This window comes from Colobus angolensis, unplaced genomic scaffold (genome assembly GCF_000951035.1).
Source record: "Colobus angolensis palliatus isolate OR3802 unplaced genomic scaffold, Cang.pa_1.0 Scaffold69, whole genome shotgun sequence".
NCBI classification, from domain to species: Eukaryota; Metazoa; Chordata; class Mammalia; order Primates; family Cercopithecidae; genus Colobus; species Colobus angolensis.
Window position 1 is genome coordinate 7,550,755 of NW_012120598.1, and position 13,995 is coordinate 7,564,749.

General features: G+C 34.8%; 1 pseudogene; it reads right to left on the bottom strand.

Moving 5' to 3' along the window:
- Positions 1 to 5,728: 5,728 nt before the first annotated feature.
- LOC105500855 lies at positions 5,729 to 10,957 on the bottom strand (annotated as a pseudogene).
- Between the last annotated feature and the right edge of the window lie 3,038 nt (positions 10,958 to 13,995).

The window sequence follows — 13,995 nt, forward strand, 5'->3', positions numbered from 1 at the left end:
CTTTTGGATAAAATACAGTTTCTCGAACAATATGACTTAGTAGAGACAGTGCAAGCCTGGTGCGGTGGCTTACACCTGTAATCCCAGCACTTTGGGAGGCTGAGGTGGGTGGATCACAAGGTCAGGAGTTGGAGACCAGACTGGCCAACATGATGAGGACCAGTCGTTACTAAAAATACAAAAATTAGCTGGGCGCGGTGGCAGGAGCCTGTAATCCCAGCTATTTGGAGGCTGAGGCAGGAGAATCACTTGAACTCAGGAGGCGGAGGTTGCAGTGAGCCGAGATCGTGGCATTGCACTCCAGCCTGGGTGACAGGGTGGGACTCCCACCAACTGCCAAAAAAAAAAAAAAAAAAAAAAGGAAAGCATAATGCCAACTAAATCTATCTCATTCCCCTTTCTTTTATTTTGCAATTTATTTAAAAGGTAAATAAAATTTTCAAAATTACTTTTATTAATGTTATATAAAAACTTTTGTTTAAAAGGTAAAACAAAATTTTACTTTGTAAGTTGTATTATTAATGCTAAAGTTAATTTTATTACAACTTTATAAACAAATACATTTGATTTTAATATGTTTGACCGTAAGTTAAAATTTTTGAAAAGGATTTATAATTTTTTATGAAGGAGCATATTAATGCTCCAAGAAAACAGTATTTTTTTCTGACACAGGGCCCCTGATGCCCTGATGCTGGCCTTGCATTAGTGTAATTTTGATATCAATATTTGGCTTATAGAAAAACTATGAATTAATTTTATTCCTCAAAATCAGACCTTAAAATCTCACATATCCACCTCTTCTGAAATAATGCTTGGGCATAGAGTGATTGGACTGTTTTAATTTCTGGCCCCGTGTCTCACAAAAGCAGTTCATTTTTATTATCACCTTCTCCTAGGTCTGCAGATGAGGCTTTGACTGATGTCAGTGTCTAAGAATTAGCAAGATTTGATGACTTTTTCAGACCCAGGAGTCAAACCCCATAATTTATTAGCACAAGGATTAGTTAACAGCTCATTTATACTGCAGAGAGTCCTATCATTCTCTCTACCATGCCACAAATTAAAACCCTGTGATTTGGTGTCTAGTAGTTATTGCTTATAGCACTTTAAACCATTATATTAAAGTGGTTAGGTTACCCGGTGCATATATCTAATTGCTGGCATTCTAGAGACAGAACTGTGACCAAAAGCATCAAAAATGTGATAGGTTCCATGTCAAACATAGGAAACTAAGACAATTAATTTTTCCCCCTATCATTACAAAACAATGGTAAATGCCAATATCAGTTCTGGAACTCAAGTATGAGGATAAATAATCCCGTCATTTAAATACTATGTAACAAAACAGGGACAATGTAAGCACAAATGCACAGTAATTATTTATTTCCTATTTAAATGAGTATCATTACATATTTTTCAGATTGATTTTTAGATAGAGTACTGACAACTGATCAGGTATCTTTTACCACTAAAATCTTTAAAGCAGTGCAATACTTGTACATATTTTGTTTCTAAACATACACATGAAGGCCAAACAGTGATAAAGCCTTGGGATTAAAAGTTACCAGAAAGCCTCATATTTTATTTTATTATTATTTAATCCAAGTGAATGTCACTTAATTTGAATAGTGGTAAACACATCTGAAGTAATTTGAGAGAAATTAAAGTGAATATAATATTTAAAAACAAGGCCAATTTACTCTGAACTTTAAAATTTTGTATCCGTATTATAAATTTGTTTCATCACCTGAAGGAAGAGATCTGAAACCAACACAAAGTACTGATTGAATTGAATTACTTAGGAAATAAACATTATGTAAATATTGTTATTTTTACTTACTTTTAAATTTAATTTAATTTATTTTTTAGACAGGGTCTCACTCTGTTGCCCAGTCTGGAATGCAGCGATACGATCTCAGCTCACTGCAACCTCTGCCTCCTGGGGTCAGGTGATCCTCCTGCCGCAGAACCCAAGTAGCTGGAAATAAAAGAGCGCACCATCACACCCAGCTAATTGTTGTATTTTTGTAGAGATGGGATTCACCATGTTACCCAGGCTGGTCTGGAACTCCTGAGCTCAAGTGATCCACCCACCTCGGCCTCTCAAACTACTAAGATTACAGGCATGCGTCACCACGTCCAACCTACATTTTTTTTTTTTTTTTTTTTTGAGACGGAGCCTTGCTCTGTCGCCCGGGCTGGAGTGCAGTGGCCGGATCTCAGCTCACTGCAAGCTCCGCCTCCCGGGTTTACGCCATTCTCCTGCCTCAGCCTCCGGAGTAGCTGGGACTACAGGCGCCCGCCACCTCGCCCGGCTAGTTTTTTGTATTTTTAGTGGAGACGGGGTTTCACCGTGTTAGCCAGGATGGTCTCGATCTCCTGACCTCGTGATCCGCCCGTCTCGGCCTCCCAAAGTGCTGGGATTACAGGCTTGAGCCACCGCGCCCGGCCCCAACCTACATTTTAAAATAATAAAATAATATATTATTTCTGTTTAGAATTTATAAGAATAAATCCTTTTTCCTCCCAGGAACTTTAAAGTTCTTCTAGCTCTTTAGATTATTAGAGGTAAGCAAAACCAATCCAATTTCAAATGGCTGGTGTGGTCTATCATTTTTTTGGAGTCTTGACAAAGGTAACTGAGGAATTTTAAATAAATAGAGTTAATGATGAATTGTTGAAAATGCTTAGGAAATAACTGTAGAACCAAATACAAGCCTTCCTTTAGAAACTAAATCAATCATTTTACATATATATATGTAAAACACACATGTAAAACCATTGATTTGCACACACACACACACACACGTAAAACCCAAAGTAAAACAAACAGTAAATAAATAAATGAAAATTAAAAACAAGTATATATGTGTGTTATGCATATTTTGTTCCTTATATATAAATTAATGTCTTTAAGTCCAACACCACTATATATTTTGTGCAATTAAGAAATGTTCTTTAAGCACATAATCAGTTTTTAAACACAAGTTACTATTTATGCAGAATAGCAAATATAGTGTGAAACCAAGCAATATAAGTATTTATGTGAAATTTGCCTCCATGCTAAATCCGACTTCATGCTTAACTATATTAAAAAGAAATTTCCAAACAGCCAATGTATTTTTGTAGCATTTTATATTTTATCTTTATTAAGACTAAAAGATTTAACTATAAGCAATGTTAATTATCCAAATTTCTTCCATTTTTATCAGATCTTGAACAATATTTTATTATTTAACCTTTTATAATTTCTTGTTTTCTCTGTATCGATAAAATGATAGACACATAGAGAAACAGGGAAAGACTACATATTACTTACACAGATAATCTATGACATAATTGCACTTTCTATTTTGTCTTATTGAAAAAATAACTAGTCATTTTATTTTGAGACAAAAAATGTACCATAGTTCAAATTTGAGTTAACCTCTAGAAAATTTCTGAATTTTAATAAGAACACATCTTCGTTGACATGCTTTTTATACAGAATTATGTATTAATTATAATTTTTATTATTAGTAACCTTAAATTTGAGTGAAAACTAGGATGCAAATATCCTAAAGTATCTATCAGATATTACTATTTAATAGGTGAGAACATTGTACAATTTTTAAAAACATGTTTTCTCCAAAATCCTTTCTTAATTGGAAATGACACAGACATTCAAAAGTGAATCCTTTGTAAGAAAAATATTATATTTATTATGTGCATACATATATACATGTATAGCTATGTATATGTGTATATATGTGTTTGTATATCTATATGTGTTCATACACGTATAGATATGTGTGTATAACTGGAAGTAACATCACACAAAATGACAGAATAAGAACCTTTAGAAGACAGTCTTTCCACCAAAATAAGTAAAATTGAAAAATAAAAATCAGCGTCAACTCTTCTAGAATGATAAAATATACACATATAGATATATACACATATATCAATACACACGTATACATAATATAGATATACACATATATACAGACATACACATCTATATACATATTTATTTATGCATATATATACTTATGTGTAATCTATTCTTTGATATTTTATTCTCATATTTTGTCCTCTGATGATACACAGATATTTCACATTTGTAATTACAAATTGTTGTTCTACATTTTATTAAAAAGAAATCTATCACAAAATCATGAAGATACTCTACTATGAATTTATCATTTACATTTCACAATTAACTCTATAGTTTATTAAAATTTCTTTTGTATTTAGTATAAGGTAAAGTTCAATAATTTCTCCTTAATATGTGGATAGCCATTGAGACGTCACCATTCATTTACAAAGGAGATACTTTCTTTATAGTGTCATCCTTGTTTCAATTTAAGTGACTCAGTAGCAAAGACCTGGAATCAACCTAAATGCCCTTGATGATAGACTGGATAAAGAAAATATGGTACATATACAACATGGAATACTGTGCAGCCATAAAAACGAATGAGGTTAGGACTCTTGCAGGGAAATAGATGGAGATGGAGGCCTTTATCCTTAGCAAACTAAACAAGGAACAGAAAAGCAGATACTGCATGTTCTAACTTATAATTGGAAACTAAATATTGAGAACACATGGGCTCATATAAGGGTACAGCTCTCATTGGGGCCTCTCACAAGGGGTTGGGGGTGGGAGAAAATCAGGAAAAATAACTAATGAGTAGGAGGCTTAATGCCTGGGTAATGAAATAATCTGTACAAGAAACCCCCATGATGTAAGTTTATCTATGTAGCAAACATGCACATATACCTCTGAACTTAAAAGTTAAAAATACATACATACATACATAAATTAAGGTGATTTTAATTTAGCAGAGCTAATATTAAGTGGTGTATTTTTTGTTCCATTATTTTGATTGTCTAAAATCTACCATTAATGGAATGTCTAATTGATTATAGGTTTATAATAATTATTTTATCTGATTGTGTTACCCTCTCTTTTTAAAAAATTTTTCACCATTTTTCTATTATTAACCTTTCATGTTTCTATATGTATTTTGAGATTAGCTTGAAAAATTATATACTCAATGTATTTTGATTGAGATTTTATTAAACCTGTAAAAACCATTGGGGAAAATTGTTATCTGGTAGAATATATAATTTAATTCAACTTTTACGATGTCATCTTTATTTTGGTTATAAATTTTCTTATTTATTTTGAAGTTTAATTTTCAAATACTTAAGATTTCTTATCCACTGTCATGAGAGAGAGAGAGGTTTGTGATTCTCTCTTCTTGGAATGTCCTTGTCTGTTTTTTTTTTTTTTTCTATTGCTTATTTATTTAGGGTTGTAAATATTACTTTTATAGAGACATAGAGATGTGTAAAAATGAAACACTGTGAAAAAATACAATTTTTTAATTTCATATGAAACTCAAAGTGTAAGTTTTGTCCAATATGGTATGTACCCTCATTTGTTTATATTAGGGCCCTAAAATCCATTTAAAAATTGTTCTTCTGTTTTTAAAAAAGAAATAGCTGGCCCACCATGCAAATTTGCTATATATCCTGCTTGCTCAAAATAAGCATTTTCAGGTGAGGTCTGTTTTTTCTGGTCAAAGACTACTATGATTCCTTAGAAGTCATGCTGGCCTGATTGAGGAAAGAGTTTCCGCGAAGAGTCTGATGTCAGCATCTGGATGAGCAGTGGTTTGGGTAGTGGAAAATGAGTAGAGAAGAAGGAGCTAAGAGCCCAAATTCTTACGAAGGATGACCTTCAGTTGTTGAATTTTAAGAGGTATCCAATGGCTTTTTCTGGGCACTCAGCGAAAGAGCCAGTGGAATGAAAATCTCTACTTCCACAAATTTGATGTAGATGGATTTGGGGGAAACTCTGGGGTCCCCAACACAGCTTTGAGAGAAAAATCCGTTAATACCAACCCAATATTTGCTGAAGGGTTTGGTATTCACTTGGAAATGTAAAAATAGGCACTGCTGCAGAGTCCTGACCTCAGCAATCCTGAGGGAGCAGAATATAATTCGGGTGGATTCTATTTCCACTTGTAATGAGGTTTGTGCTGAAAGGGTTTCCAGGTCAACCGGGCGCTCTTTTCCTGGGTCCAGGAAAGGTTACTCCATGTGTGGTGAGAGGAGCCTCTCAATACGTTCTTCATAGCCAACGGCATAAAGGCCTGGGCTTTTAGGAATAATTCCAGGCAAAAAATATTGAACAACATTCCCACCAGATGGTTTGGAGTGGACAATGGGTAACCAGTCAATTTCCATGTGCAGCTCCAAGCACCTAGCTTCACTAATAGTGATCTCTAAAAAATTGTAGTAAACGTATTTTTCCAGCTTATTTTCTGCATTTATGTCATAATGATCCGTCTCTCAGGCTTCAGAAGGTTGAAGTACTCCCAAAGTCGCTTGTCAAGGGGCCCCTGGGAGGTGATCTCAGCATAATGGTAATGGAGACCCCTTTTCCAATGGGTGTTACAACCAATTCCAAAAAATGGCCAATTTATTGGAAAGAGGGAGCCTTGACAAGTCTGTCCAGCTCTGTAAAAGTTCCCATTTCAACTGTACCGATTCCAGAATCTGTACAATATTCTGCCTGATGTTTCTCTTCTGTGCTTCTTCAGAAGACTCTTGTTTAATTTATATTTATTTATTTATTTATTTATTTATTTAGAGATGGAGTCTCACTCTTGTCACCCAGGCTGGAGTGCAATGGCACGATCTCGGCTCCCTGCAACCTCCACCTCAGCCTCCCAAGTAGCTAGGATTACAGGCACCCGCCACCACGCCAGGCTAATTTTGGTGTTTTTCTTTTTTAGTAGAGATGGGGGTTTCACTATGTTGGCCAGGCTGGTCTCGAACTCCTGACCTCCGGTGATCCACCCGTTTCGACCTCCCACAGTACTGGGATTACAGGCGTGAACCACCGTGCCCGGCCGCTTAATTTTTAAATTTCTCTTTGTGGTATGTGTTTCATCCAATTCCTGATCTGTCGGATAGCCATGGAGATCCTGACTGTGGGTTCCCTGTACTCCTGGGATCAGTCCTCCGTAGTGCCGCCATCTGACTCCAGCTCCTGATACAAGCTACTGCTGTTAAGTACAGGCTGGCAGGGCCGAGCACCCCATCCTCCCTGACCAAACACCTATTCCAGCTGTTCTACTGTGTAACTGCGCTTTCTGTTCCCAACGCCATGTTCTTTCAGCCAACTGTAACACCTGCAAATGGTCAAAGTAAGTAAACCCGATGCTGGGTTGTATAAGCAGAGGAGTCATAGGGAAGCTATGAAGGTGGCTCTTCCTCTCTATTCAGCACCGGTGAGGCCACAGCTGGAGCACTGCATTCAGTTCTGGGCATCGAACCAGTTCGATTCACTCCCAGCACTGGGACAGGTCCACTCGTAGCCCAGCTTGGCCAGAGCCCGGCACACTCGCTCCTACATAGCTGGCTCGGGGGTTCTTGATGCCAACCACCATACCGGCTCCCTCCAGCTGCTAGTACCACGCCTCCACCAGTCGCTCATTGCGCCACACTGCGCTGAGCGCCTTCCTCTCCGCTGGCGTCCACGACGCGCTCCGGCAGGCGGCAGCCCCACCATTGCTGCCACCACGGGAGAAGGAGACAGCCTCGTCTGGCTAAATTTTATATAAAGTTAATGCTGGTCTTATAAAACCAGTTGAGTGGTGTCCTCTACATTTTTTTTTTCCTCCTAAAATGTTCGTGTATTCTTGATGTTACTTTTTTTTCATGTGTGAAAAAATCAATTGTAACTAGGATTTAAATTTTCTAAGATTTTTGATGTCCTGTAATCTGCTTTATGTTTGTTTTGTATTCGTTTTCTTTGCAGCTATTGCATTACTATTCTTTTCCAAGTTCAGTAAGTTTCAATTCATGTTTTTAAGAATTTAATATATGTTGTCACAGTTTTTGGCATAAAATTGTTTATAATAGTCATTATTGTATTATTTAGGTTAGTAGATCTGCTGAGATGTTCCTTTCTAATTCCTGAGCCTGGTGATTTTTTTTTCTGTTTACTTTTTAAAATTAATTTTGATAAGGGGTTATTAATTTTTCAATTGAGTCCAATTTTTCACCATTATGTAATCCTGTCTTGTTTGTCCTGCTCTCTTATTTGTAGTTTCTTATTTCCTACTCTTATTACATATGATTTGCTGGACTTGCTCTAGATTTTGAGATAAGAGTCTTAGAGTATTGACATTTAAATTTATTTGGTAAATGCCCTTTTGTTATGAATTTACTCTAACATCTGCTTTAGCTTTATCTTATTGTATTTTATACATTGTGTGTGTGTGTGTGTATATGTGCATGTGTGTGTGTTGTGTATATATTTGGGACTTAAACACCAGAAACTTATTTTCTTACACTTCTGCTGACTAGAAGCCCAAGGTCAAGGTGCCAGCACAGTTGGTTTCCTCTGAGAGCCTTATAAGGGATGAATCTGTTCCTGGCCTATCTCCTTGGCTTACACACAGCTGCCTGCTTGGTACCTCTACCCATGGTGGCATGATGGTTACTCTGTGAATACCTGGCCCTGTTGTCTTTCTCTCTCTTCTTATAAAGACATCAGTCATATTGGATTAGAGCTTGGCCCTGTTGGCCTCATTTTAACTGAATCGCCTCTTTGAAGGCCCTATCTCCTTCCTCAATAAAAGCCCTCTACTGAGACAAATTGTGCTTTCTCAGTCCCTTGCATAAGCACAGGCTCAGGAAGACCCCAAGGAAAAAAAGGTACCTATTTTAACTCATCTTTTAGAGTACCTCTTCTTTGAGTCCTTAACATTTCTAGTTTGTGATCCTTATAAAGCTATTCATTGTTTGAAAACATTATATTTCTCATTATTTATGAAGTTCTTCTGATAGTTACTGCTGAATAATGTTCTACTCTGAACTATTGTATCTTAATTTAAAAAGCAGTCTTAATTGATAAAAACTGGAAGCAGTAGTCTTACATATGTAGTGTTTATAATTTAAAACAAAAGAATGAATAAAAATAAGAATTCTGTATTAACACAAATATATACAAGAAAAATTAAATAACTTAAAATCCGTATGAGGCATTTTGAAGTCAGTGATCGAACTATGAATTCTATTATCAGTTTTTCTATTTTTACTGTAGATAAAACTTTATAGTATTAAATAAACTTAGAATACCAGAATTCCATGCAAAGTTTATATAATTGGATGAAGCTATGAAAGATTCAGTCTACCTGGCAAACTATCTAAAGTATTAATTCTCACTCCTATCTCAGGTCAACTGCAGATTCTGTTTTATGGGTTTTACTGCAACTCAAATCCTGCACAAAGTCCTAATTGAAAAGAATTCGACAGTCTGGATTTTAGCTTCCTCTAGACGATATGACACATCCCCAAACCATATTGTACAACTTGGTACAAATTGCAGTTTACTCAAGAGAGACTTAAAATCATGATGAATGACAGGATTTGTTAGAATAAGTTACATCTGACTTTGAAAGTGATTTCTACTCCACATTGAGATGCCGTAAAATTGAGTCATATGAACTAACTCAAATCTGGCAGGGAAGAATTCAGAAATCAGGAGACATTCTTTGTCATGAGAGCCTACTTTGAAACTTAAATAAGAACAGATGCAAAATATACTTTTTGAACACTGGATTTTCAAAAATTATTTTGATTCATAAGAAAAGAAAAGATTCTGGATCTACTCTATAAAAAAGAAATGGAGAAGGCACTGACTCACAACAACTTTTTAAAAATAGGTGAAATTCTGTTCCTGGTTTTTAAAGGGTAAATGGGACTTAATTGCATAACTTCTTTGATTTGATTAAAATACGTGAAGACTTAAGTAGAAGCAGCCTGCCTCTCAGTGCCCCAAATTTGAAAAAGCAAGTTACAATCAGGTGTCATTACAATGAAAGAGGAAGACAGGACACCTTATGAGGGAAGCTACAGTGAGGAGGCTGTGTCTACCACCATTGTGGCCCTTTCTTTTTAAAAATGTATATATTCAAGATGTACAACATAATATTTTGATGTATGTATACATAGTGAAATGATTGGGTAGGGGGTGGGAGACTGAGGGCAGAAAGGTGTGAGGGAGGTCCTTTACTCCTGGGGTATGTGAAATAGAGCACAGGAGGAAATCTCACAAGTAAGAGAGATGACAAACCAGTATGGACACTGCCCAATTATCACTTAAAGTTTCTTTGAAAATAAAAATGATGCTGATGAAAAAAATAAAATAAAATAAAATACGTGAAGACTTAAGACTGGGAATAAACTAACATTAATTCATATGGCCCATAGCCGTGAATTGTACACTGTGTGGTGGCAAAACCATGCCTTTCCTGTGTTATGTTGCCCATGCCAGACACATGATAGAAATTACTAATAAATTCAGATTTAATCAATATATATTAAGTAGATAATTAAACAAATATTTAATTCTTTTACTTAATAAACTTAGTGTAAATATTGTAATTCCAAAATAAGAAAGAATACATATATAGTAATGTAACAAATTGTGCCATGTTATATATTAAGTAAGGGTCACAGCTAGGTTTCTAGTTAATTTCATCTGTTCTTCAGCATCCGCTCTTTGTGTTATAGTTCAAAGTCTCCAGTGATATTCATCTCTTCCTTCATTTGGTTCTTTGTGAAGCACTCTTTAAAAGCATCTTTAGGAAAATATCTCGGTAGGAAAATATAGCTGCTGACACTTGCCAGTATTAGAACTTTTGTGTGTGTGTGTGTGTATGTGTGTGTGTATTTAAGTGTGATTCTTGATGGATTATACATTTTTATGATATTTCTTCCTATCTATGGTGATCTCAAATGAATATATTTATGTTTCCATTCCCATTTTATTCTCGACTCTATATATGATGTATCCTAGTGCTAGTCCTAGACTGCATATACGATCTCTGTTTCTGTTTACCTGGATAATCAATATATAAGTATCACTTGTTAATTTTAAACTTGGAGACATCACTTATATTCTTCATGAAATTTTAGTAATACAACTTGGAACTTATATATACTTGAGTATGTGTGTATTGCACTTAGGTGTTTAAGTATGAATATATATATACATATGAATATATACTAATCCTTACATTTGTATTAATCTTAAATGAAAATAAACTTTGGAACTCTGAAGTAATAGTACAGTATTCTCAGGGTTTTGTTTTCAATCATGTCCAATAAGTGAGGGAGAAGAAAAGGTAAAATCAGTTAGGTAAACAGTTATATCTGGTCCTCCGAGAAGCAGCCTGCTTGAAAAAATCACAGGAACAGGCAAAAATAGAGCAGCCTGGGAAAAACGCAGGCTGCACCTGCACAGATAAGCAGGCAGGATCCAGTACAGAAGCGTTTTGTTCTTTGCATGATTGGTAGGCTCCCAGGAAAAAGTTTCCTCCCTTTTCAGACATGTACATGGTGGACTCCGTGGGAACTTGCACAAGGAGGACGGGGTTTACCTAAAACAATCCCACAGTTATACAAATAAGAGAAGCAGCGTTTTGTGCTTGCCTAGAGACATATTCACAACTACATAGACAAGGAGTTGTGCAGATGGTTTTTCACATAAGTTACTCAACAGCTACAGAGAAAAGAGGGGTTTCTTATCAAAGCTTTTGAATTCAGCTGTAAAAATGGAAACCCACTCAGGCTCCCCTCTCTGCTGTGGAGAGCTTTCTTCTTTTGCTTATTAAACTCTCTCTCCAATCTCACCCTTTGTGTCCATGCTCCTTAATTCTCTTGGTCATGAGACGATGAGCTCAGATAACACCTTAGACGAGACTAGTGACCCTGACCTATTTCATAAGTATCTGAAAAAAATAATAATTGAATATATTTAAAGGGAAACAAACTTCCCCAAAAGTATAAAAAAGGCTACCCTTAACTTATTGGTCATGTTCATCATAAAAAATGAATTCCCCTGAGGCAAAAATAAAGCAGAACACTTAGGATAATTCCAGGAATACATACATATTTGAGTTTATTTTATTTTTTTGATGTTTTTTCCCAATTCTGTGACAAAATAATTGTAGCTACGGAATAGGAATGCAGGCTCTAATAAATTAGAATATGAAAGCAAATATTTTAATTTTAAGTGTTGAAAATTATAAAGAAGAAAATATGCTAATAATTGAGAGAGAGTAAGAATTTTAATATTGGTCTAAAGAGCTGTCAGCAAGTATAAAATGGGTATAACAGTCATCTATTATTGTATAACCAACTGTCACAAAACAAAAAACCATTTTATTGTGTTTTGCATACTTATGGGCAAGGACTTCAGTTAGGAATTGCCTGGGAGATTCTTTAGTTAAAGATTGCCTGTAGGTTCTAAAACCATGTCACCCAGCTACGAGGCACTTTGACAGGTTTGACGAGTCTGCGAGGCTCCTCTCCATGTCATGTAATTTCAAGAATTCTCCATGTGATTTTCCCAACAAGGCAGTTGAACTTACATGGTTTCTCACAGCTCCAAAAAGTTCATTTCTCTTGTTTAGATGTTCAGACAGTAGCTTCAAGTGTTCAGGTGACCCAGCCTTGGAATTTCTGGAATTTACTTCAACTGTATATGATGCACTAAGGCCAGCATAGAATAATGGGCAAGAGAATTAGACCTCACCTCTCATTGATAATTAGGAAGTAATTTGTGCCAAAAGTCCACCACAACGTGCATTAAGTCGTTATCATTAATGAATGATACATGATTTATCCTGCTGATCCTAATATGAGAAGACTTATACCAATGTCAAATAATTCCAAAGGTCCTTTGTCTTTATTCATGGCTTGGAAGACAAATACCTGAACATAACCAAATAATACAGAGGAGAAATAAAGATAGCAAATACAGAGAAAAATGCAACTACATTTATACTAAGAAGACAACAAAATTATTCTGAGGTGCACTCAATGTAAGAATATACTCAGGGATTTTGTAAGTGAAAAAGAATGATTTCAAATGCATAGTAACATAATATTATTGATCGGAGTTCTAATTAAATGGAAGCCACACAATGCTTTTGTAAGTTCAAGGCAACTATGGCTTCTGATGCAAGTATTATATATTACATATAAAACTATATTTTTAGGTAAAATAAAAAATTCCAATGCTCAGGGATCAATTACTATTAAAATATGCATATATTTAAATAATATGTGCTACACCTGAACATTAATACATATGTTCTTTTAGTCTATTATGTCTATTAACATAAGAAATTATGTAGTATATTTTATAAGTTATTTCCATAGATCATTTCCATTTTCCACTCTTGCAAAGTGAAGTACTCACAAGTAAAAATGTTAAAAAATATTATTTTGAAAATATTTCAGAGCCAAAATATTTCAGTAAAAACAAATAGAATAGGTGAAAAAATTCAACTGACCAATATTAGTTCTGTTATGATTAATTAATTCTTCTCAGTTATTGCTTTATTACTAAGCATTCTAATGTATATTGTTTTCATTTTGAAAATGCAAGTTTTTTTATGATGGTAAGAAGTTATTTTGGGTTGGAGGCAGAGAAAGCTGATAGAATAAAAATAATAGAGTAAAAACAGATTCTTTGTAGATTCTTCTACAAAGTCTGCATATGACTTTGCAATTTGGGAAAAATTAGTGCTTGTGCTGACAAATTTATTTTGTTATTTAATTATCAGATATAAAATGAATATTTAAAAACTATTTAGAAAATATTTTCCTATAAACATGACAAAATTTTTGGTTCTTTTTCATGTGAGAATTTTTAAATAATAGATTACTGATCCAGTAATATCCAGTGGTTGTTCAATGAGATAATAGAATTAGATCAGTACTATAATACGTAATTGGTAAACAGAAGTACAATTAAATTAACTGTAAGTATTCCCATTATGTCCTATTGATATTCTGATGTTTCGATTTGGAAGTCATTGTGAATGATTTACAATTGGTTATATAAGAATTTGACTAGATAAACTCAAAGTTATAATCACAGAGTTTTCATTCTGCATATGAAATCAATTTTTAGCAACG